The sequence below is a fragment of the Bubalus bubalis genome, chromosome 20 (genome assembly GCF_019923935.1).
Source record: "Bubalus bubalis isolate 160015118507 breed Murrah chromosome 20, NDDB_SH_1, whole genome shotgun sequence".
NCBI classification, from domain to species: domain Eukaryota; kingdom Metazoa; phylum Chordata; class Mammalia; order Artiodactyla; family Bovidae; genus Bubalus; species Bubalus bubalis.
In genome coordinates this window covers 56,519,789-56,545,375 of record NC_059176.1, presented here as the reverse complement: position 1 = coordinate 56,545,375, position 25,587 = coordinate 56,519,789, and the positions used below count along the sequence as shown (strand labels likewise).

The 25,587-nt window shown below is 42.1% G+C and overlaps 1 long non-coding RNA gene across 2 annotated transcripts; it reads right to left on the bottom strand.

Moving 5' to 3' along the window:
- On the bottom strand, nt 1-20,096 carry LOC123330828. Of its 2 annotated transcripts, none has more exons than XR_006547019.2 (5): nt 18,824-20,096; nt 5,869-5,940; nt 5,601-5,661; nt 1,721-1,790; nt 1-334 (listed from the first exon to the last, which is right to left on the bottom strand). It is a non-coding gene; the product is annotated as an uncharacterized LOC123330828 (long non-coding RNA). The 2 variants fall into 2 exon arrangements; XR_006547020.2 differs by having other exon boundaries at nt 5,601-5,658.
- Nucleotides 20,097-25,587: the final 5,491 nt, after the last annotated feature.

Sequence of the window (25,587 nt, the reverse complement as noted above, 5' to 3'; positions counted from 1 at the left end):
TGGTCAATAATGTGTTACTTACCTATTGCAGCATAACACATTACTCTGAACTTTAATGGATTAAAATAAAAGCACAAGCTATGTCACATTATGTCTGTGACTCTGGAATCTGGGCACAGCTTAGCTGAGTCCTCTGGCTCACAAGGTCTCACAAGCTACAATCAAGGTGTTGAGGTGGGCTGCAGTCATCTAAAGGCTTGACTGGGACGAGACTCGTTTCCAAGCTCACTCCATGGTTTTCTGCGGGATCCCACTCCTCGTGGGGCCCTGGACTGAGAGCTTCAGTTTGTCACCAGGTGTTAGAGTCGCCCTGGAGGGTGTGTGTGGAGGCTTCCTTATAACATGGCAGCCAGGTTCATCAGAGCGAGCAAATGAGAAGAGAGAAGGAGAGCAAATGAGAAGTCACAGTCCCTTACAACCTGCCTTGGAAATAATATCCCATCAGTTTCTTTGTTATCCCATCAGTTGCACCAGGTTCAGCCCACACTCAAGAAGAAGGACTCATCTTAGAAGCTGCCTCCCACACAAGAAGCTTGAAAGTGATAATTCTGGGGCTTCCCTGGTGGTCCAGTGGTTAAGACTTCACTGTCCAGTGAAGCAGGTGTGGGTTCAGCACCTGGTCAGGAAGCTAAGACCCCACACGCCTTGCAGCCGAAAAACCACAGCATAGAAGATACGCAATATTGCAGCAAATTTAATAAAGACTTTAAAATGGTCCACATCAAAAAACTTTTCAAGAAATGATAATTCTGCCAAATCACTCCAATATTTTCTGAGCCTAATCTCTAAATTTCATTTATTTAGTCAAAAGCCTTAGTAGCCCTTCAGGCTATCTCTGGCATTCCAGAAGCCAATGTTAAAGTAAGAAAGCCATAATGAGAATTAAATGCATGCTTCTTCCTTTACTAGGAATGAAACTATCCACTCCACCAATGGGATAGTTTAAATAAATAACAGCAAGTGACCTGTTCTCCTCTTTTATGTCAATATTTAGAGGTAAAACTCAAAATTAATCAGTTGAATTTTTTTCAATTAAAATGCAGGAATTCAAATGTGAGGTCACAAAAGCAGGTCTTGCCTATTTTCAATGCTAACACATAATTAAATTTCCATTTACATTTTAAAATTGTGTTTCTCAACCAAGTATGATCAACTATGCAATTACTGAGTGTCTTTGTGGATGAATCATGCTTTTCTTACATAATTAATTTAGAGTAAATTGAACAGCATGCATCAATAATTAGATGGGGGAAAACATGTCTAAAAATTCTTAAATTCAATTTTGGTAACACGAGAAAGTGACAAAATACATTTTTTTTTCCTTTTAATCCTTACAGGACAAGGCAAGGTAAGAGATTATATATTCTCAGAAGGAGGTTCCAGGTGTAAGTTTTGGAGAAACAGCTCAGTGTATTACACACCTTCCTCCCCCTCTCTGATTCAAGTGACAATGGACAAATCAAATGCATTGGAAAAGACCCACCATAATCTGTTCCCGTAGCCCTGTACAGTACACAGATTTGGAACTATTAGCTCCCAGCAAGCTCACACATTTTAGTTAGCTGTGGTCAACTGGAATGACGGAACCCTTCAGCCGTGGTCCAGGCTGCAGAAACTGTCTCCTCCCCAGAGTACCACCCTGTGTCCAGTCACAACCACATGAGACCTAAATAAAGAGAGTATCTCCCCAGCTGCTCTCAAGAGCCCAGAAGAAACTCACCTTGAGTTGAGGAGAGAGCAGGGAGCATGGAATTCTAGCCAAAGTGGGAGTGTGTTGGAGGAAACCCCAGCTGAGGAAAGAAATGGGTAGAGCAGGGGTTTAGAAGCAAGAGCGAACAGGCAAACCTAATCAGCCCAGCAAACTGGCAGTGACATTTTCAAGTGCAAGGTCATTCAGAGTTGCAGAACTAAGAACATCTTTAGATGCCGAAATGGCTTTTGCTAAATGTCAACTTGGTAAATTTGTTTTTCCTTTGGCTCATTAAAAGAGAATTAACCATTTATCCAATAATGAAAAGAAATATGACCCTCCCCAGGTTCAGAAGCATCCACCTGAGGCTGGCCTAGTCTCTCCCACCCAGCCAATTTTGCTCAGTTTATATATATATATGTTGCTGTTGTTCAATTGCTAAGTCATGTCCGACTCTTTTGAGACGCCATGGACTGCAGCTCCTGGAGCTTGCTCAAACCCATGTCCATTGAGTTAGTGATGCCATCCAACCATCTCATCCTCTGTCATTCCCTTCTCCTCCTGCCCTCAATCTTTCCCAGCATCAGGGTCTTTTACAATGAGCTGGCTCTTCGCATCAGGTGGCCAAAGTATTGGAGCTTCAGCTTCAGCATTAGTCTTTCCAATGAATATTCATATTAGCAATATGTACTTACCAAGAGGCCTCAGGTACCTGAGAAAGTTCCTGCCCTCAGAACACTTTCAGTCTGCTGCAGGGACAGAGTGGGATGCAGATGGTGATGCCACAACGTGGATGGGTCCCATTCTGCAGAAATGCTGATCACTGCACTACAAAAGCACCTTGCAGGGGACCCTGCCCAGGTAGGGATGGGGGCTTCTGGGTGATAATTAGCTATCGTGGCATTTAGCTGAGCCCTCCAGGGTGAACAGGAGAGAGCTAAAGAAAGTGAGAGGTGGTTTAAGGTACTACATTTCTTTACCATAGAGGTATTTATTCTTACTATTCAGGTTACAGAAAAGCAATATGCTGGCATTCTAATGTGCCTAGATTTTACACATGTTTGAAACACTTTCATTTATTTTTTTAAAGTATAGTTGATTTACGATGTTTCAGATGTATAGCAAAGTGACTCAGTTTTACATATATATATATATATATATATATATATATATTCTTTTTTCAGATTCCTTTCCATTAAAGGTACAAGTTATTGAATGTTGTTCATGTGCTATTGTTCCTGAATATTGTTCCCTGTGTTATAGGCCCTTGTTTTTCTATTTCATATATAATAGTATGCATCTATTAATCCCAGACTCCCAGTTTATCCTTCCCCTCCCTTTCTCCTTTGATAATCGTAAGTTTGCATTCTATTTCTGTAAGGATATTTCTGCTTTGTATCATTTTTTAGATTCCACACACAAGTGATATAGTATGAAATTTGTCTTTGTCTGAATTACTTCACTTAGAGTGATTATCACTGGGCCCATCCAATGACATTTCTGCAACAAAGAGGCACTGGCTCTGGTCATAGCATGACATCTGTTTTAATTTATTTTATCCTCAACAACCCCTGGCAACCCCCATTATCCCCAGTTTACAAATAAGGAAGCTGAGGAACAGGAATGTTAACTGACTCCCCCCTGCCAAGATCCCCCAGCTAGTAAGTGGCTAAAAATAATTCTAAACAACCGAGGATAGGGGCTGGAGGTAGGAAGGAGGTGACTGAAGGCATGGGCTGTCTTGAGATTTTTTTTAAAGCCAGAAGAGTCCAGATCATGAAGGTCCACACACATCAGGTTCAGAATTTGCAAGCATCTTAGCAACTCCTGAAGGGGTTCGAGTTGGTGACGGCTAAGAGCTGCTGTGAACTCCATGGCTCACCGTGTGCCATGCGCAAATTGTACGGGAGGCAGGCAAGGTTGCTGTCTCTACCATCTGGTGAGAGACAGGGAGCCTGGGCTAGAGGAGCTGCAGCGAGGAGGATGGCGACCAGGATGAACCCTGGACCTTGGGGAAGTAGCATCAACTGGACACGGCTACTGCGATGAGAGAGGATGGGAGCAGGGAGGCCTACGCCAGGCTTGGGATCCCCACAGCTCATGGGGCGCCCGGGGGAATTCTCTGAGACCCTAGAATAACAGAGGTCGTGACCGGCTCTGTCCCTCAACTCCTTGATGGCAGCAGGCTAGACACTTGGAAGACACGTCTGCCTTAGAGCTAGGAATGCAAGCTCTCTCACCTTGTCACACTGTCACTCTTAAACACAGCTTGAGCATTTGAATAAAACAAAAGTGAAAGTGAGAAAAAGTGAAAGTGTTAATCACTCAATCGTGTCCAACTCTTTTCGAGCCCCACGGAGTGTTGCCTGTTAGGCTCCTCTATCCATAGCATTTCCCAGGCAAGAATACTGGAATGGGTTGCCATTTCTTTCTCCAGGGGATCTTCCCAAACCAGGGACTGAACCCAGGTCTCCTGCATTGCAGGCAGATGCTTTACCATCTGAGCCACCAGGGAGCGAAAGTTGCTCAGTCATGTCTGACTCTTTGTGACCCCATGGACCCTAAGTCCATGAAATTCTCCAGGCCAGAAGACTGGTGTAGGTAGCCATTCCCTTCTCCAGGGACTCTTCCCAACCCAGGGATCAATCCCAGGTCTCCTACATTGCATGTGGATTCTTTACCAGCTGAGCCATAGGAGAAGCCGAAGAATACTGGAGTGGGTAGCCTATCCCTTCTCCAGCGGATCTTCCCAACCCAGGAATCGAACCAGGGTCTCCTGCATTGCAGGCAGATTCTTTACCAACTGAGCTATCAGGGAAGCCCCGAACCACCAGGAACTTTTAAAAACAGGAATACTGGAGCCAGCAATGTGGTAAAGTATCAGAGTCCAAACTTGCCACCTTTCTACCCTGTGGCCTCATCTTACAGAAGGCCCTTGAAGATGCTCAGAGAACAGATATTCCAAGTGTTAGACTATTGCCTCATGGTTATTTCCAACTACTCTAATATTCACAAGCTGCCTCAGTGTCCTGAAGTAATCAGTGCTTTTTGTGTTTTGGCCCTATTTGCTCTAAGGAAGAGATCAGTTGATACATCAACTATTTAAGATTAATTTTTTTTAAGACTTTATCCTACTTTGTGGGGGAAAAAAACCCTAAAAGTCACCCAGAAACTCGTTTTTATGACGGCTGACACATCTGGGGGCTATGAAAGATGTCTGCATTCCTTCCCTTTTTTTGGCCAACTCTTCAGAGAGCGTGGTTTTGGATTCCTGTGCTGTTCCCTCTCTTCCTTCGAGAAGAACAGGCCAGCCTCACTTATGTCCACTTTCACCGAGCAATTGCCCAGGGCCCACCTCCGAGGCACTTCGTTTATAAGCAGTTCTGAGAAGCAAGGGGTCAGAGCGGGCAAGAGCTGGTCCAGGGAGGCATTTATGGATGGCAAAATTCAGACAGCAGCATGCATTCCAGAGAGGGCAGCCCTGTGGTGTATTCTGCAGCTGGGCCCAAGGAAAATATGCCTGATCCTCTCAGCTCCAGCCCCTCCCTGGTGGGGCTGTCTCTCACTGGGCCCCCCCACTCTTCAGGATCAGCTGATGGGCCCACATTGAGGGAGGCAGCTGATGAAGAATTCATCTGGGCTGATATGCAGAGAAAGACCATTGATTCCTCTGAGCTTGTTAAGTCGATATCCTCTATACAAAATATAATCCAGAGGCTTGCAAGATGAACCAGCTGAAGCCACTGTCACCAAGGGCTCTAGCCAGACACTAGAATGAAGCAAAATACCCACAGGGCAGGAGGCAGTCCAAATGGCATGCCATCTGCCACCTCGATGGCCTCCTTGTTTTATATCTCAACTCCTCAGCTCCTATTTACATGGAGACACCGGAAAGGGGACTTGGACTTACTGTTATCACCAGCATGAGTGAGGCATTTCTCCATTTCTTTCTTCTTTCCTCCCTTTTCCTGCTGAAAAAGGAACACAGATGTGGCAGGCAGTCTTTTGCTGACTAAGAAAGCATTATTCTCACCATTTTTGTGTTTGCTTATTTGTTTGTGCTATTTATTTATGAACTTGAGCCCAAGCCCCATCCACATAAAATTTGAGGTAGCTACAAGAGAACCATAAAACAGAAAACTGTTAAGTGAGAAGCATCAGAATCAAGGATATATAACCTGTATTGGAGGTGCTGGCTTCCAAGTCAAGATGGCAGCCTGAGATTCATCTTCCATCCCTCCCGAGAACCCCTGAAATACAAATGCAGAAGGACAAAGATGAACACGCCTGCACAGTGGCTGTGTCAAGTGGGGATTCGAATGAGTTAGAATTGAGCCCATATTGGTATCACCCTAAAGCCTTTGAGAATTCCACTGTGCCCAGGGCTCAATGCACAGGAGGAGAAAATTAATAGGCTCAAATAAAGATAAACCCTATGAACATATTCACAGGCAAAGTTGCCTGTTGGCACTGAGTCAACCCACAAGCAATACTACAAGTAAGGCAGCTAACATTTGTGTCGGTGGAAGGGGAGGATCATCTCTATGCAAACTGAAACAGGCATCATTAAACCAGACCACTGTGCTCAACAGAACATGATGCATAAATTCCACAAGGAGACCCAAAAGCACGTAAGCACTGAGAACTTTTCCATAGAGGTCCAATAACCAAGATTTTCCTGGGAGATATTGAAAGAGAGCAGCTTGTGAACACCCAGGAAAACAATATCAAGCAACCCACAGCCATCAAAGAGGAGGGACGGTAATCAAAGGCCAATTTCAGGCCATCCCACATACTAGACTGTCTTCAGGCTACCTAGAGTGACCCAGATTCCTCACATCTAAAACCCAGTTTTCGCATCTGTAAATGGCAGTGATGCTATTACCTACCCCACAGGGATATTGAGGGGCTCAATCAAATAAAGTGCACAACAGCTTAGAACAGTGTCCGCCATGTTGGAAATATGGTAGCATATAAGCAGCGTTTATCATTATTATTCATTGTAATGGCAGAAAGTGAAGAGGAACTAAAAAGCCTCTTGATGAAACTGAAAGAGGGGAGTGAAAAAGTTGGCTTAAACCTCAACATTCAGAAAACTAAAATTGTGGCATCTGTTCCCATCACTTGACGGGAAATAGATGGGGAAACAGTGGAAACAATGTCAGACTTTATTTTGGGGGGCTCCAAAATCACAGCAGATGGTGGTTGCAGCCATGAAATTAAAAGACACTTACTCCTTGGAAGGAAAATTATGACCAACCTAGACAGCATATTCAAAAGCAGAGACGTTACTTTGCCAACAAAGGTCCGTCTAGTCAAGGCTATGGTTTTTCCAGTGGTCATGTATGGATGTGAGAGTTGGATTGTGAAGAAAGCTGAGCACTGAAGAATTGATGCTTTTGAACTGTGGTGTTGGAGAAGACTCTTGAGAGTCCCTTGGACTGCAAGGAGATCCAACCAGTCCATCCTACAGGAGGCCAGTCCTGGGTGTTCATTGGAAAGACTGATGTTGAAGCTGAAACTCCCAATACTTTGGCCACCTCCTGCGAAGAGGTGACTCATTGGAAAAGACCCTCATGCTGGGAGGGATTGGGGGCAGGAGGAGAAGGGGACGACAGAGGATGAAATGGCTGGATGGCATCATCAACTCAATGGACATGAGTTTGGGTGAACTCCGGGAGTTGGTGATGGACAGGGTGGCCTGGCATGCTGCGATTCATGGGGTCACAAAGAGTCCGACACAACTGAGCAACTGAACTGAACTGAATATGAAATATTTACAAATTTTATTTTAGCTATAATTAATAATTAAAGGGCCATGTGTGTTCAATCATGCTCGATCACTCAGTGGTGTCCAACTCTTTGTGACCCCATGGACTCTAACCCACCAGGCTCCTCTGTCCATGGAATTCTCCAGGCAATAATACTGGAGTGGGTTGACATTTCCTCCTCCAGGGGATCTTTCCAACCCTGCAGGATTGAACTGCCAGCTTCCAGGGATCAAACTCAAATGTCCTGAGTCTCCTGCATTGACAGGCAAATTTTTTATCACCATGATACCTGGGAAGTCCAAAAGGGACAGGGATAGAAAATTTAAAAAAAAAAAAAAAAACTGTTTATTTGGGTCACAAAACACAACGTTCTGTGACCTTGCAAGGTCCTTCTGAGGTACTATGCCTTCCTCTACACAGCCCGTCTCAACAAGGCTATATGCCCGAGTTCTGGCCAGAGCTGCTTGTCAGTCCCTAAGTATTTTTAGACCTTGGCTGAGTGGTTTCTCTCCTTTTTCAAAAGGGCTGGATGACAGCTTGCCACTAAGAATAGCAGTTTTCCAGTTTAATCAGCAAGTCTCCTGGCTTCATAACTGTGCTGGCCGCTCATGGGAGGTTGACTGGCCACGGTCACCTGTGGATCCTAAGCAGTCCTTGCCAACACCGGCCAGACCTGCTGCCCTCTCCACAGCCTGCTCCCTGAGGGCCTGTCAGGACATGCAAAGGAGGAATAGAAACATCTTTTCTCCCAGGAGAGAGAGAAAGAGGGAGAAGTTTGGACTCAGCATCTTTGGCAGCTCTTCTGAGATGCTTGAATCTGCAACACGTGAGATTGCAGTACATGGAAAATTCAGGCTTAAAACTCATCTTCAAATCAAGAATTGATAGGTAGGTCTTCCTTAAGAAGCCCTATAGTCTGAATGTTTGTGTCCTTTCAAAATTTATGTGTTGTAACTCTAAAGCTCAATATGATGGTAGTATGTGGTGTGGCCTTTAAGTGGTGATTAGACCATGAGGGTGGAGGCCTCACAAACAGGATTGGTGCCCTCATAAAACAGAACCAACAGAATTCCATAGCTCCCTTCCACCATGTGAGGACATAGCAAGAAGCTGGCAGACTGCAACCCAGAAATTGTCCTTCAGTGAACAGGTCCTTCATGAGAATCCACCATGCTGGCAGTCTGACCTTGAACTTCCAGCCTTCAGAACTCTGAGAATTAAATTTCCATTATTTATAAGATACCTGGTCTATGGTATTTTTTTTATAGGAGCTGGAATGGACTAAAACAGGAGGGTAACTGGAGATTTTATTCAGGGGTGTGTGTGTGTGTGTGTGTGTGTTAGTTGCTCTATTGTGTCCAACTCTTTGCAACCCCATGGACTGTAGCCCACCAGGCTCCTCTGTCCTTGGGATTTCCCAGGCAAGAATACTGGAGTGGGTTGTCATTTCCTTTTCCAGGGGATCTTCTCGACCCAGGGATCAAATCTATGGCTGCAGTCGCATCTCCTCCTATGTCTATGGCTGCTGCTGCTGCTGCTGCTGCTGCTAAGTCGCTTCAGTCGTGTCCGACTCTGTGCGACCCCATAGACGGCAGCCCACAGGCTCCCCCATCCCTGGGATTCTCCAGGCAAGAATCCTGGAGTGGGTTGCCATTTCCTTCTCCAATGCATGAAAGTGAAAAGTGAAAGTGAAGTCGCTCAGTCGTGTCCGACTCTTCGAGATCTCATGGACTGCAGCCCACCAGGCTCCTCCGTCCATGGGATTTTCCAGGCAAGAGTACTGGAGTGGGGTGCCATTGCTTTCTCCAATGTCTATGGCAGACATGACTAATTGCTCATGACTTTCTTTCCCACTGAGCCTAGGCAGAAATTCAGAATGTTTTTCAACACCATGCTATCAATGATTAGGGTTGCCACACAAGATGAAGCCTAATTGCTAATCAGACCTAACATAATGCCTGGATCCGGGTAGCTGCACCAAGAAATTTTGTTGATTGAATAAGTGAAATGAAAAAATGTCATTAGTGAAATGAAAAAATATCATTAGGTTTCTGGAAATAAGAATAGTAAGTTAATTAAGTAATACAAATGCCCAACCATTGAAACTAGGAAAGGTATCTAAACGACCAGTTGGCAAGTTCAGGCACGGAACAGGAAGATCTTCATGAAATTCACCCAAACTAGCTCAGCCACAATGATGTCACTCAAGTTAGGTCAGATGTGTGATCAACCAATTTGGCTGATCAACAGTGGTGAGTCATAGTAGAGCAATAGCTATCATGTCAACATAGGTTAGCAAGGAGCAGCTGTGCCGTAATTTGGCATGTAAGATCTCCCTAGGAGCCTACAGTTCACAAATAAGTATAGGTAGGTGCATTCATACAGAACTGAAATCTTCTCTAAACATTTTTAAATAAAATGGCAACAGCATGTCCTGTTGGAAGTCAAAAGACCACAGCAAACTTAATGTTGACTAAAAGGCTAAATATTTTTTATTTCTAAAGTAATAAAGCAACTGAAAACCTTATTGATAGAGTTCTCCCACTGGTAAGAATACTAGCCAAGTCTAAATTTTAAAATTAAGGTTTTAAATATTATAAAACAATGATCCTTCGATTAAAATAAATAATTATTTAAAAAAAAAAGATTTTAGTTCTGACAGAGGCATTAAAAAGTACCAAGCCTTGTACTTGGTACCAGTTGATTCCTTTCCGTGTTTCCATAGGTTGCTCAGACCATAAGAAGCATCATATTGTAATATTAGCCCCAGATTCATCTTCCAGGGCACCTAGCTGAGGTTGTCCATTAGAATCATGGGGAAGGTTTTAAAAAAAATACTCATGCCCAGATCCCACCTGCAAAAATTCATTTCCTTTCATCCAAGGGGACCCATACATGGATATTTGTAATAGATCCCAAGATCTGAGGACCCACAAGTCTTAACTTATACAGTATTTGCCAAAGACTGGACTCTAGAAAGCATGCCTAAACTGGAATGTCAAGAGCAAAAGTTAATTGTTCTAAGACCACACAGTCAATTCAATAGCCACTAGACATATGTGGAAGTCAAGCCCTTGAAATATGGCTAATGCTACTGAGGAACTAAACTTTTTTACTCTATTTTACTCAATTTAAACACTGATACTCAGTTTAATTGTAGGAAAACTCAAAGTATGTTTGAAACAGCTTGGGTATGTGAATCTAGTTTTTCAACTGTAAATTTTGTGAACCTAAATATAGATCAAGTGTTTCTGGTAAAGTGAATGTCTGTATTGAGATGTGCTGGAAGTATAAAATACACACTGAATTTTTCAGACTCCATACAAAAATATATATAAATATTTCCTTAAAAAAATTTTTATTGACTACATGTTAAAGTGATACAATTTTGACATATTGGCTTAAATAAAATATATTATCAAAACTAATTTCACTTGTTTCTTTTAACCTTTTTAACATAGCTACTAGAATATTTTAGATCACCTATGTGTGTTCCAGGGAAAACGAGCAACTCACCGCCAAACATAACAAAAGACACGTAGAAACAAAGCATTATGTGAATATCAGCAGACAGAATAATAGCTGAATCAGACTCACAAGTATTTCAGACATTAGAATTTCAGACAAAGAATATAAATTTTTCATTTAAGGGAATAAAAAAGAAATTTGAAATACAAACAAGAAATAAAAGACTTTTTTAAAAAACCAAGCAAAATTGAAAAAGAGAACGTTTAGAAATGAAAACCATGGCAATTGAAATTAAAACCTCAACTGAAAATGAGCCACAGCCAAATGGAAAATTAGAGAATGGAAAGATAGATACAAATAAATTATCTAAAATGCAACACTGAGAAACATGTTTGGAAATTGTGAAAATAACCTTCAGAAACATGGCAGATAGAGCAAGAAGTCTAACAAATATTTACATCAGAGAAAATGGGGCAAAGGCAATATTTCACAAGAAAATAATGGGTCAAAATTTTCCACATTTGTTTAAAGACATCAAATTTCAGGCATAGGAATCACAACAAATTTCAAGCAGGATCACCCTTACAAAATATAAAGAAATGGCAAAAAAAAAAAAAAAAAGAAAAGAATAAAAAGAAGACAGTAAAAGCAGCCATAAAATGAAAATATAATTTGTCAAAATTTATGGGATACAGCAAAAGCAGTGTTTCCAGGGAAATTTATGTCATCTAATGCATATATTGGAGAAGCAGACATTTCCAGTAATTAACAGGAAAGTAAAAGAAATTTTTCTAAACTACTAATGATGTAACGAAGGCTTTCCTGGTGACAGTATTGATAAAGAACCCACGTGCCAGTGCAGGAGACGTAAGAGACACAGGTTCAATCCCTGGGTCAGGAAGATCCCCTGGAGGAGGAAATGGCACCCACTCCAGTGTTTTTGCCTGGAAAATCCCATGGGCAGAAGAGCCTGGAGGGCTAAGTCCGTGGGGTTCCAAAGAGTTGGACACGACTGAGCAACGAAGTACATACACAGACATCCCTGGTGGCGCAGTGGACAGGAATCCGCCTGCCAGTGCAGGGGACAGGGGTTCAATCCCTGGTCTGGGAAGATTCCCTGTGCCATGGGGCAGCTAAGCTCAGGCACCGCAGCTACCGAGCCCACGCTCTAGAGCCCAAGTCGCAACTACCGAGCTTGTGCACCACGAGTACTGAGCCCCAGTGCTGCAGTTACTGAAGCCTGCTCACCTGGAGCTGGTACGCAGCAAGAGAAGCCACCTCCCTGAGAAGCCTGCGCCCAGCAACAAAGAGCAGCCCCTGTTCTCGGCAACTAGAGGAAGCCCAAGCGCAGCAGCAAAGACTTAGCACAGCCAGAAATCAGGAAATGGAATTATTAATGAAAAACTAGTGGGAACCAAGTCACATACAACGTGGTTTCAGGTTCGTTTTTCATTCCAGGCTCCAAACAACCCTGTGAGATATTATAATTTCATAATTATAATTTCAGTGGTGAGGCCACTGAAACACAAAGTACCCTGCTTAGGATCACACAACTAGTATGCACGGGGAACAGCACTTGGACCCAGGTCTTCCAAATCCCAAATCTGAACTCTTCTCACTTTAGCACACGGTTTGTCCAGCCTAAATCACGTGTAGGGGGTGTGTGTGTGTGTGTTAGTCACTCAGTCATGTCCGATTCTTTGCGACCCCCATGGACTGTAGCCCACCAGGCTCTTCTGTCCATGGGATTCTCCAGAAAAGAATTTTAGAGCGAGTTGCATCCCCTTCTCCAGGGGATCTTCCCGAACCAGGGATCGAACCCGGTCACCTGCGTTGCAGGCAGTTTCTTTTACCCTCTGAGCCACCAGTTGGAAATGCACATTGTACATGACTCTTACTTAACTATTAATAATACCTCCTCTTCCCTGAACAGACCACAACTCGGGCCAGTGGGGCAGCTGAGCACATCAGAAAACTCTGCAACATCTCCCCTCTACATCTCTGAAAGCTCACATCATGGGCGAGAGCCTTCAGGGTAACTGAGCCCTGGGGGAACCTGTATCACGCCCCATGGGTCTCCAGGCTGTGTGCTTGCCTGGGTCTCTCTGGGAACAGGGCCTGTGAGAAATGTTTAAGGAGTGGCCTTTGTAGGTCACTGGGGACCAGAGAGAGTTCCTGTCTGATTCCTGGACTCCAATAAAAATAAAATCAGAGAATGTTCTGGACTTCGCCACTGGGTTTCAAAACAGAACACTGAAAGTGATGGAGTGTCGTAACCGATCCATAAGCAGATCTTTCCTGAGGGCCCATGGGGACGCCGGGTCTGGATTAAGCCCTCTGGAGCTGGCAGTAATGAAAGGTCCAGTTTTCCAAACTTCAAAACATCCAGTTTTCTCAGAGATGTCCCAGGCAAGCTGGGATGGTAAAATGCAGCTTCCTGATGCGAAGAGTCTACTCATTGGAAAAGAGTCCATTTCTAAGAAAGATTGAGGGCAGGAGAAGGGGATGACAGAGGATGAGACGGTTGGATGGCATCAGTGACTCAATGGACACGAGTTTTAACAAGCTCTGGGAGTTGATGATGAACAGGGAAGCCTAGTGTACTGCAGTCCATGAGGTCACAAAGAGTCGAACATGACTTAGCGACTGAACAACAATGAGAATTCAGATGCTATGGGTGTCAGCTCTGAGTTCTGAACCAGTCAGAAGCCATGGGAGCAGGAAGGAGGCTTGGAGAATGTTCAGCGTCAGTTATGGGGCAGCCAGCAGAGGAAGCAGGTTCTAGACTGTTCCACCAGACCCTCTCCTGCTTCCTGAACTCATCCAAGCTAAACCTAAGCCCTGGCTGGGGGTGCAGCATCTGAGCATGTCCTGATGACAGAGTTTGTGATTTCTTTTTTTAGGACCCAGTGGACTTGGGACTTCCTGGATCTCTTTCTGTCCAAGGATTTATGAAAGGGTGATGGTCCTCTTGGTTACAGTATGAATAGATACATCATTTCTAAAATACTGAGACTCGAGGAGTAACACACAGCTTGCAAGTAGAGATGAGAAGACCCATGGGTGTGCACCCATATGTGTGAGTGTGAGTGTGCATGTGGATGTTCTTATTGATGGAAACCCTAAGGGTCAAAATACATTTCTTTGTGGGAAAGGGGTGGGGCATTGTCATTAACTGAACACCTACTACTTGCCAAGCACCGTGCTGGGAAGATTCAGCAAGGTCACTATTTCGCTGTAGTATTAAACAGTGGAGAGAATGTAAGAAGCAATCTTCCTAGACACAACTGGAAACAGTTTATAAATTGCTATAAAACTTTTATGGAGGGCTATCTGGCAACAGACAGAGAACTTTTTCCAAATGTTCATGACTATTGACCCAGCAGTTTTGTTTCTACAAATTTATCCTGAAGAAGAAATGATGAATGTGTGTGAAGATTTACCTACAAGGATATTCATCCAAGTACTTCCAAAGTAATAGGGGAAAAGTTAATTGGAGAAAAAAATTAATTCTCTAGTTCTCAAGGTTTAAATAAACTATGGTACATTTGTTAAAAATAAAAACCCACTTAGCCATTCACTATGATGTTGTAGAGGAATGTTAAACGCTATAAGGAGAAGTTTTCAGTATCCCAAGAAACGACACAGCAGATTATAAATCACTCCACAGAGTATGTTTCATATTTGTAAAATACAAGTTTATCTGTCAAAATCCCTACTGGAAACAGATGGCACGTTCAAATAGGATACCCACAAGGAAGTTTACCGATGAAGGGGTGAGAGAAAGGGACCATGAGGAAAGCCCAGAGCTAGCAACAGATCAAGAGCAGAAGCAACTTTGCAAGCTTCCCTGGGAGGAGCAGTGGCCAGCTGATGGACATACAAGCCCCAGGCGATTTCCTGGGAGGAAACAGAGACATAAGCACCTTGACCTCTCTCGTAAGCCAGATCTGTGCCCACAGTACACCACAGTCCAAACCCACCTGGGACTGGGGGCCGCAGAAGATCTGCTGCAGGTGTGGTCCACGTCAGGTCAGCCTCCCAGGCAACAAGAAGGGAGGGGGAGTGCAGCTAAGTTCCAGCACAGCCATGCATATGCTCGTCCACACACGCAAAAATAAAAATGAAGGGATGGTGTTGACCCGATATGGCAACCACAGCCATCTCTTGGCAGCTCAGCTGCTGCTGAGCTTTCATTTCCCTCTTCTTGCTTTTTTAAATAGGCTACAACAGGCATGTGCTGCTTTAGGCTTCATCCATGAAAGTTAACCTGAGTTGGAAGAAATTCAGAAGCCATCCAGAGCGTGTTCATAGTGCAACAGTGAGAAACACCCAAACTGGCTGTACCAGGAAAGGCTAGGGATGTGTTTTGGTGTGTAAGAGAGAAGGCTTAGCTACTTTCAAAAATGCAGAACCCCTTTTATGGGGGAAGGATGAGGCCTGATCTGCAGTCAGCCCAGGACCAGAAAGTAACATGACAGGCAGGCAGGATTCAAATCTGAAGAATGAGACAGGGCTTTGGACTAGATAAAGTTTCAAGTATCTTCTACTCAAAAAAATGAATTATTGATTACTAATTAATGATGATTATTATAACAATTTCTTTGATATTGCTTGCTCTGGTTTTAGGGGTGGAGTAATCCACTCCAGTGTTCTTGCCTGGAGAATCCCAGGAATGGCGGAGCCTGGTGGGCTGCCATCTATGGGGTCACACAGAGTCAGACATGACTGAAGCGACTTAGCAGCAGCAGCAGCAGCAGCAAGCTACAAAGATGTAGTGAGATGAATTCTTATTGGAATGCTCCTACACTGTTGATGGGAATGTAAATTGGTATAGTATGGAGGTTTGCTAAAAAATTAAAAATAGAGTTACCATATGATCCCAAAATCCTACTCCTGGGCATATACCTGGAGAAAACTCTAATTCAAAAAGACCCATGCATCCCAGTGTCCATTACGGCACTATTTACAATAGCCAGGACATGGAGGCAACCTAAATGTCCATTCACAGAGGAATGGATAAAGAAGATGTGTGTGTGTATAATGGAATATTATATATAAAACAATGAATATTATGCAGCCCATAAAAAGAATGAAATAATGCCATCTGCAGCAACATGGATGGACCAGAGATTATCATACTAAGTGAAGTAAATCAGACAGAAAAAGATAAATATCATGTGATATAACTTACAAGTGGAACCTAAAAAAAAAAGATGCAAATGAACTTATTTACAAAATATAAATGGACCTACAGGCATAAAATAACTTATGGTTACTAAACGGAAAATAGAAGAGACAGATAAACTAGGAATTTGGGTCTAACAACACTTTCTACACATAAAATAACCAACAAGGACCTACTGTATAGCACAGGAAACCATATTCAATATCTTATAATAACCTATCATGGAAAAGAATCCAAAAATAATATGCACATATACCCACATGTGTGTGTATATATATATAACTGAATCACTTTGCTCTATCCAGAAACATTGTAAATCAACTATACCTCAGTGAAAAAAGAGAAATCGATTCTTATCATCTGGGATGTTTAGTTCTAAGAGATCTCTGAAGTGTACTGTAACAGTAAAGATAATTCAAGCTTCTACAACAGAAAATTGCGCTAATATTGGCATACACAAATCACACTGACTTCAGGCTTAGTTGGATCCAGGCTCACAAATGATTCATTGGTATCCAGTCTCTCCCCATCCCTTGACTGCCTCCTTTATCAGGTTATCCCTCATGGAAACATGGGTTCAACAAGCTCGCATCCTCACAAGTGCAGTAGAAAAGACAATACTTGCTTATAAGTCGCTCAACCAAAGTTCCCAAGATAAGCTTTATTGGGGGTTGATGGGTTAATGGGTCAACTACCCATTCCTGAATCATTTACTGTGGCCAAGAGGATGCCACATTCTCACCTCTTCTGGCTCCTTCAATAGGAAGAAAATATGGAGCTGGGGATTAGAAATAGACTCAGTCTAGGTTCTGAAAGTTTTTCCTCTATGTGGGAATTTGATTCAACCATGTTTCAGTTTATAGATTTTTTTTCCTCCAAATAAAATCAAAAGCAGAGCTACTCTATTAGAATAATGTAGAGGAGTGGGTTTCCTAGGAAGAACTCCTGGGTGACTGATGCCGCCAAGGACAAAAGGAGGAGCTCCAGGAACCCCTCCCCACTGTGGACACCAAGAAGAGGCTACTATTTCTGCAGCCTATAGACCAGCCTTTCCTGAAGTGCAATCCACTTGATATTAATTTGTGTCTCTGCCTCAGAGCCTCTTGATGAAAGTGAAAGAGGAGAGTTAAAAAGTTGGCTTAAACCTCAACATTCAGAAAACTAAGATCATGTCATCTGGTCCCATCATTTCATGGCAAATAGATGGGGAAACAATGGAAACAGTGACAGACTTTATTTTCTTGGGCTCCAAAATCACTGCAGATGGTGACTGCAGCCATGAAATTAAAAGACACTTGTTCCTTGAAAGAAAAGTATGACGAACCTAGACAGCATATTAAAAAGCAGAGACATTACTTTGCCAACAAAGGTCTGTCTAGTCAAAGCTGTGGTTTTTCCAGTAGTCATATATGGATATGAGAGTTGGACTATAAAGAAAGCTGAGCATCGAAGAGTTGATGGTTTTGAACTGTGGTGTTGGAGAAGACTCTTGAGAGTCCCTTGGACTTCAAGGAAATCCAACCAGTCCATCCTAAAGGAAATCAGCCCTGAATATTCATTGGAAGGACAGATGCCAAAGCTGAAACTCCAATGCCTTGGCCACCTCATGCTAAGAACTGACTCATCTGAAAAGACCCTGATGCTGGAAAAGATTGAGAGCGGGAGGAGAAGGGGATGACAGAGGTGAGATGGTTGGATGGCATCACCGACTCGATGGACATGAGTTTGAGCAAGCTCTGGGAGTTGGTGACGGACAGGAAAGCCCGGCGTGCTGCTGTCCATGGGGTCGCAAAGAGTCGGACACGACTGAGCGACTGAACTGAACTGAACTGAACTGAACTACCTCACCCAAAAAGATGATGGTTCCTGGTCAGTTAAGTTGGAGACGTTTTCAGCTCAACAAAGTCGAAGAAATCAAAGACTTCTGACTCTTGACTCTAGGATGTTTCAGAGTCCCTAGTATTCAAATGTGTGCTGTGAATCTCCAGAAGAAAACATGACATGCAGAACTGCCGAAACCTATCTGATCGTGAACCTTTCAGAGCATCTCTTGGGACGAGTGTTCCACAGAACATACTCAGAGACTGGCTGCTCTGGAGAAAGTCACTCATTTTCTGTCCCAGCCCCACCTTGCCCTGCCCACCATCTCAACTGAGATCACAAAGCAGTTAAAGGTTACGGAGGAAGGCTGTTTTTGTCTCTCCATCACCTCTCTGGAATGTTTAGAAATGAGTATAATAACACAGAGATAAAACCCATCAAATCCCCGGTTTCTCTAAAGAAACACTTTCTCCATCCAACCTGTTAGCAGAGGCGCTGGAATCAGATTGCAAAAGCTCTGCACTAACTCCCGCTCCAGCGGGAGAAGAGACCACTGACGGGTGGGCGACACCGAGAGGGCTAACGGCCTCTGTGGGAACCGCATTCACCTCTGGCAAACCTCTGTCTGCAGCTGCAGAAGATCAAGTCAGGCTCACATCTGTTCCCCAGACACCCGACACCCCACCCCAGCTTCCCCATCCAACAAAGCCTGGCCAGGTTTTCACAGTTAATTCCTCCAGGGCCCCTGGCCCATCTCCTCCCTTCTTGCTCCTATGAATTCTCAGAGATCAAAGCAGCAAGTTAGCCAAAGCTTTGTTTGCTCTGCATTCAGAGAACACCTTAAATTCCCAGCTTGAAAGGAGGCCAAAAGAAGGTCAAACATACCCTATTGTTGAAACACTTGCAAACAGCAAGACATGACCAACATATTAGCAGAGGAACCTTCGTAATTTCTCTGGGCTTCCGGGTCCTGTGAAGGGAGGGACGTCCCCCCGCAAATTTAATATAAGAATCTGATGGGAAGGCCACCAGAATTTTCCTTGGAGGTCACTCTGAGTTGACTCAGGCAGTACGCTGATCCTGAGATGGAAATTGGGAGCTCCTGCCACAACCCAAAGAGTCAGTCCTAAGGTTAAAATGAGGATTGAAATGCCCATTCTGGATTGTTCTTCTGTTTCACTCAACCCCATCTTCTGGGCTGTTCCTCCTCCCCCTGGCTTTTGTTCACAAACTTATATGACTTTTTAGAACTGAAAGGTCATCTAGTCTGGAGATTGTCAAACTTCTTGGCAGCCGAAAACGTTTTTCCAAAGAAAATCTTAAAAGAGACCTCAATATAAAGCAGAGTCAGGGGCCCTGGGGAGGGTGGGCTGGGGCAAAGCCTGGACTTCCACCCACTCAGCCACCCCTCCACCACTGTGGCTTTGGGCTCCCTCAGTTGGAAAAGCCTCCGATGAGTCCAACTCCTTCAGTTTACACGAACGCCTAGAACCAGAGACAGAAAGGGAGCCGCCCAAGTGTCTGATGCTCCACATCTTCGTCCTCCCTGAGAGCCTGTGCCTTTGTTCTGTGTGTTTAAAAAGTCCCCAGAGTGGTCAGTCCTGCTTTCAAAACCGCCCTTTTTCGGTTCTCACCATCTCTACCTCCCCTACTGGGAAGCACCTGGGGCAGCCCCCATCATCCACCCACCTGCTCCCTCCCCCAGGCCCTTCTGTTGTGAGATCTTATTTCCTAAACCCAGTTAATCATTAGAATCACCAGGGAGCTTGTTAAAAACATGGATTCCTAGGCTCAGCACTAGACCTAGTAAATCAGAATTTCCAAGGGTGGGTCCAAAACTCTGTAATTTAAAGAAGCACCCCAGGTGATGTTGATGACTGGCTTACTTTGGAAAGCACTGTATTCAATGAAGCTGGGTTCCTTCTTCAATCTACCACCAAAGGATAGGAATTCTTCCATGAAATCCCAGCCCTTGTTGCTGGTAGGATCATGATTTCATACAACTTTCTCCGGACTTCCTTTTCAAATAATGGGGGAGAAAAATCTCTACAAGTCCTTTCACCCCAGTATTCTAAACAAAGATACAGCCATACTACTACTAAGTCGCTTCAGTCGTGTCCAACTCTGTGCACATACGGCATACGGCAGCCCATCAGGCTCCCCCATCCCTGGGATTCTCCAGGCAAGAACACTAGAGTGGGATGCCATTTCCTTCTCCAATGCGTGAAAGTGAAAAGTGAAAGTGAAGTCGCTCAGTCGTGTCCGACTCTTCACGACCCCATGGACTGCAGCCTACCAGGCTCCTCTGTCCATGGGATTTTCCAGGCAAGCGTACTGGAGTGGGTTGCCATTGCCTTCTCCAAAGATATAGCCATAGACTTGTGCAAATATTTTTCTGTGGGGAGGCAAATCACTGCACCAATAAAACAGAAATGTTCAACAATGAGATGATCAAGTCTGTGTTGGTATATACATATAATATTATATGTTTACTAAGAAATAATGTTTAGAAGATTAATAACAAATATACTCACAATATATGTGCATATACATGTTACATGTCTATGTTACATGTTACAAGAACAAATATACAGTAGAATTCCATTTTTCATAAGCATAAAAAACTAGAAGTTACAAACAATGAAATGTTAACATTCTCTCTAGAATGATGGTGGAATTAATGTCAATGCTTCTTTATTTTACACTTCCAAAATTTCTATAGAGAACCTGAATTTTGAAATCTACAAAAAAAAAACAAGTTATCTTAAAATGATCTTTGGGGGAGAGAGAAAAGCAATAGATGGAATCAAAATGATGATTTAAGTTATTAACTACTTTAACTCTTGCCCACACCTCTTAAAATAATAAAGAATAGTTTTTTGGGTTTTGTTGTTGTTAGAATAAATTCATAAAAGTGCTGTAAAACAAGAAGGCACACCATCAATAGACTAGATACAATAAGAAATTCCTAGAACATAGAAACCAAATGAGGTCCCTAGAGACTTAAGGAAAAGCAGCCATGTGAAGGATAAGAGCTAAAACAAGATATCTAAGTACATAAGAAAAAAGTAGGTTTAATATTATAAACCTATATATAAAAGGTAAGTTTTATATGTATATATACAACATATATATATAACCTATATTTATATATGAGCTTTATATATATACAAAACATGTATATATACATATACATATATATATATAAGTTATGATATTTGAAGAATCTATCAAAGAGGTCTAACTTCACTGGGAGGAGGAAAGAGAGAAAATGAGAAAAGAAAAAAAATCAGAAAACTAATAGAAAAGGAAAGAGAGAAAATGAGAAAAGGAAAAAAATCAGAAAACTATTAGAAAAAGTGCTCAGTGGAAAAAAGCATGAGCATTTAGATTAAAATAGCTCACTGAGTAAAATGAAGTAAATAAAATAATGCCTAAAAAAACTTGTCTCTTTCAGAGAGAGGCACTGGGCTAAGTGATTTCCATACAATATATATTTTAACCCTCATAGTAAACCTGAGTTTAGAACCAACATTTTCCCCATATTACAAAAGAAGCAACCAATTAGAAAAATACTAAAAACTTTGGCCAAGTATTTACAACAAGCAATTAATGGAGCTATGTGCCTGATGAAATTTTAGTACACCTAAGATACACACACAAAAAAAATTCCTTGAAATGGCCAAAAAGGAAAATTATCTTAAAAAGATAAAGACACAATAAACAGACTGATATAAAACTCTTCTTCAACTCTGGATTTTGGAAGACAAAAAAACCAAATGAACCGAGAAAATTATTTTGAACTTAGAAGTGTAAATCCAGCAAAACAAATAACCATAAAATAAAGACATTTTTAGTCATTAAAAGCTCAGATGAATAGTTGCTATTTTAAGGGTAATTGTTTTTTGGTCCCCAAAGCAAATATTTTCAAGAGTAATTCCAATCAAATACAAGAAACTATAAAAGCCTTTTGTTAAACCAAAGCGGAATTTTACTGTATTGAATAATTGAAAAACAAATAGAAATTTAACTAAAAAAAAAAAATGTGCATCAAGACTCCCACTGAAGAACTACTCAGGAGTGCTAAAGGGAAAAAATGAAAAATTAGTTAAAAAAGAAAGATGTGCAGTTTAAGAGATAATGTTAAACAAATAAATGAATAAAGCTTATAATTTAGTCTAAATAAATACTGAAGTGATACTGGAAGAAGAAAGAAAAAGAAGAGGAAGAAGAAGGAAAAGAAATAACAAACTCCCTTGGTAATTAAAACATGAGAGGAGAGTGAGAAGGAAGAAAAGCAGGAAAATTTTAAAATATTAATAAATAAATGATAACGAATATACATATCAAAACTCATGAGGTATAACTAAGGCAGTAGTTAGAGAAAAATATATAGCTGTGTGTATGTATTTGCGTAATACTCATTTATATCTATGCATACAATTTTAAATTAATTAATATAAGGAGTATATATCAGTGAAAATAGTGAAATAAGGACCTCTGAAATTCCTCCTCTCCACTAAAGAAATTAAGACCTAGAAAAAAATTGTTAAAGTTAACTTTCTCAGAATTCTGGAAATTAACCACAGTGTGGTAGCAGTCCCTGACATAGTTAGTCAAGAAAAATGGCTAAATCTCGGTAAGAACAGTGAACTTCGTGGCATTTTAACCTGCCCTATTCCCAACCCCTTTCTCCCCAGCCTACTTGTAGTAGCCTTGAAAATCAACACTCTAGCAATCACAATGAGAAACAGCAGCCTAGCAGCCACTGGAAAAGACAGAATGAAATTGGAACTCTCCCAAAGCCCTATTCCCAGAGAATTGTCATAATTTGTCCTATCTGGTCCTCTCCTGGAAAATTCCACTCACAGGGTTTTTCTTTATTTGACCTGACTCAGAGCTTGCTCAGTACAAGTAGGATTCCCCTGAGCTTTTATTTAGGAAAAAATAATCAGCAGCAATTGTTTAACATTATAGCTGCCTGAAGTAGTAATAACAGTGGCGGCGAATAACAATCTGATCCAAAAAAATTTTTAATTCAAAGAAAAAGTTTTGGAGTGAGATGTCCATTGGAGTTTTCAGTTCAGTTCAGTCGCTCAGTCGTGTCTGACTCTTTCCAACCCCATGGACTGCAGCACACCAGGCCTCCCTGTCCATCACCAACCCCCAGAGTTTATGCAAACTCATGTCCATCGAGTCGGCGATGCCATCCAACCATCTCATCCTCTGTCGTCCCCTTCTCCTCCCACCTTCAATCTTTCCCAGCATCAGGGTCTTTTCAAATGAGTCAGTTCTTTGCGTCATGTGGCCAAAGGAATTTTGGAAAGGCCCGAAATATTCTTGGGACTCTGGAGGGCCCCTTTCAGGCACAGCTCTGTGCATGTACCTGTAAACAGTCACACATCCGTACAAGACCTAAGAAGACGAAAAGTTCTCATTTCTCACTGACTCTGGTGCCCTGCACAAACAAGAGGTGAAGGCTAAGGCAGAGTCATAGACTGCCTGCCTGAGTATTGAAGTATGCTCCCAGCACAACACACTGCCCTTTGGCAAACACTGGGACACTTACTGGTTTCAGACATTTAAGAAGATCTCTATCCAATCTTAGATGACTGCTAAGCTAACTAAGTACAGACTTCAAAGACTACACATACTAAGAAAACAGATTTTACAGAATTAGATCCAACAAACAAAATCATTACAAGTAGGAAAAAAAAAAAAAACCTTGGGGAGGGGAAACATCATTTCCAAAGCTGTCACATTATGCGTTTATAAATGTCCAGTTTTTAACCAAAAGGAAAAAAAAATCACAAAACTGCAAACAAATAAAGTACGGCCGAATCACAGGAAAAAAAGTTAACAGAAATTGTACCTGAGGAATCCTGATGTAGAGAAACAGTTTTTACAAATATTTTATTTTATTTTGCTTAAAGACTTTGTGAGCTCTGTGTTTTTATTTTATTTTTTTAACTTCTTATTTTGTATTGGAGTATAGCCAATTAACAGTGTTGTGACAGGTTCAGGTGAACAACAGAGAGACTCAGCCGTCTGAGTAATCAAATCCCTTACGATTATACAGTGGAAATGGCAAATAGATTCAAGGGATTAGATCCGATAGAGTGCCTGAAGAACTATGGCAGACGTTTATAACATTGTACAGGAGGCGGTGATCAAAACCATCCCCAAGAAAAAAAAAATGCAAAAAGACAAAATGGTTGTCTAAGGAGGCCGTACAAACAGCTCAGAAAAGAAGAAAAGCAGAAGGCAAAGGAGAAAAGGAAAGATATACCCATTTGAATGCAGAGTTCCAAAGACTAGCAAGGAGAGATAAGACTTCTTAAGTAAACAATGCAAAAAATAGAGGAAAACAATAGAATGGGAAAGACTAGAGATCTCTTCAAGAAAATTAGACATATCAAGGGAACATTTCAGGCAAAGATGGGCTCCATAAAGGACAGAAACGATATGGACCTAACAGAAGCAGAAGATATTAAGCAGAGGTGGCAAAAATACACAGAAGAACTATACAAAAATGATCTTCATTATCCAGATAACCACAGTGGTGTGATCACTCACCTACAGCCAGACATCCTGGAATGTGAAGTCAAGTGGGCCTTAGGAAGCATCACTACGAACAAAGCTAGTGGAGGTGATGGAATTCCAGTTGAGCTATTTCAAATCCTGAAAGATGATGCTGTGAAAGTGCTGCACTCAATATGCCAGCAAATTTGGAAAACTCAACAGTGACCACAGGACTGGAAAAGATCAGTTTTCATTCAAATCCCAACGAAAGGCAATGCCAAAGAACGTTCAAACTACCACACAAATTGCACTCATCTCACACACTAGCAAAGTAATGCTCAGAATTCTCCATGCAAGGCTTCAACAGTACATGAACCGAGAACTTCATATATTCAAGCTGGATTTAGAAAAGGCAGAGGAACCAGAGATCAAATTGCCAACATCCATTGGATCATAGAAAAAGCAAGAGAATTCCAGAAAAATACTTCTGCTTCACTGACTACCCTAAAGCCTTTGACTGTGTGAATCACAACAAACTGTGGAAAATTCTTAGAGAAATGGGAATACCAAAACACCTTACCCGCCTCCTGAAAAACCTGTATGCAATTAAAGAAGCACCAGTTAGAACTGGATATGGAACAACAGACTGGTTCCTAATTGGGAAAGGGGTACGTCAAGGCTGTATATTGTCACCCTGCTTATTGAACTTATATGCAGAGTATATCATGCAAAATGCTGGGCTGGATGAAGCTACAAGCTAGAATCAAGATTGCTGGGAGGAATATTATGCACCTCACATATGCATAAGACACCATCCTTATGGCAGAAAGCAAAGAAGAACTAAAGAGCCTCTTGATGAAGGTGAAAGAAGAGAGTGAAAAAGTTGGCTTAAAACTCAACATTCAAAAAGCTAAGATCATGGCATCCGGTCCCATCACTTCATGACAAATAGATGAGGAAACAATGGAAACAGTGACAGACTTTATTTTCTTTGGCTCCAAAATAATTACAGATGGTGACTGCAGCCATGAAATGAAAAGATGCTTGCTCCTTGGAAGAAAAGCTATGACCAACCTAGACAGCATATTCAAAAGCAGAGACGTTACTTTGCCAACAAACATCCATCT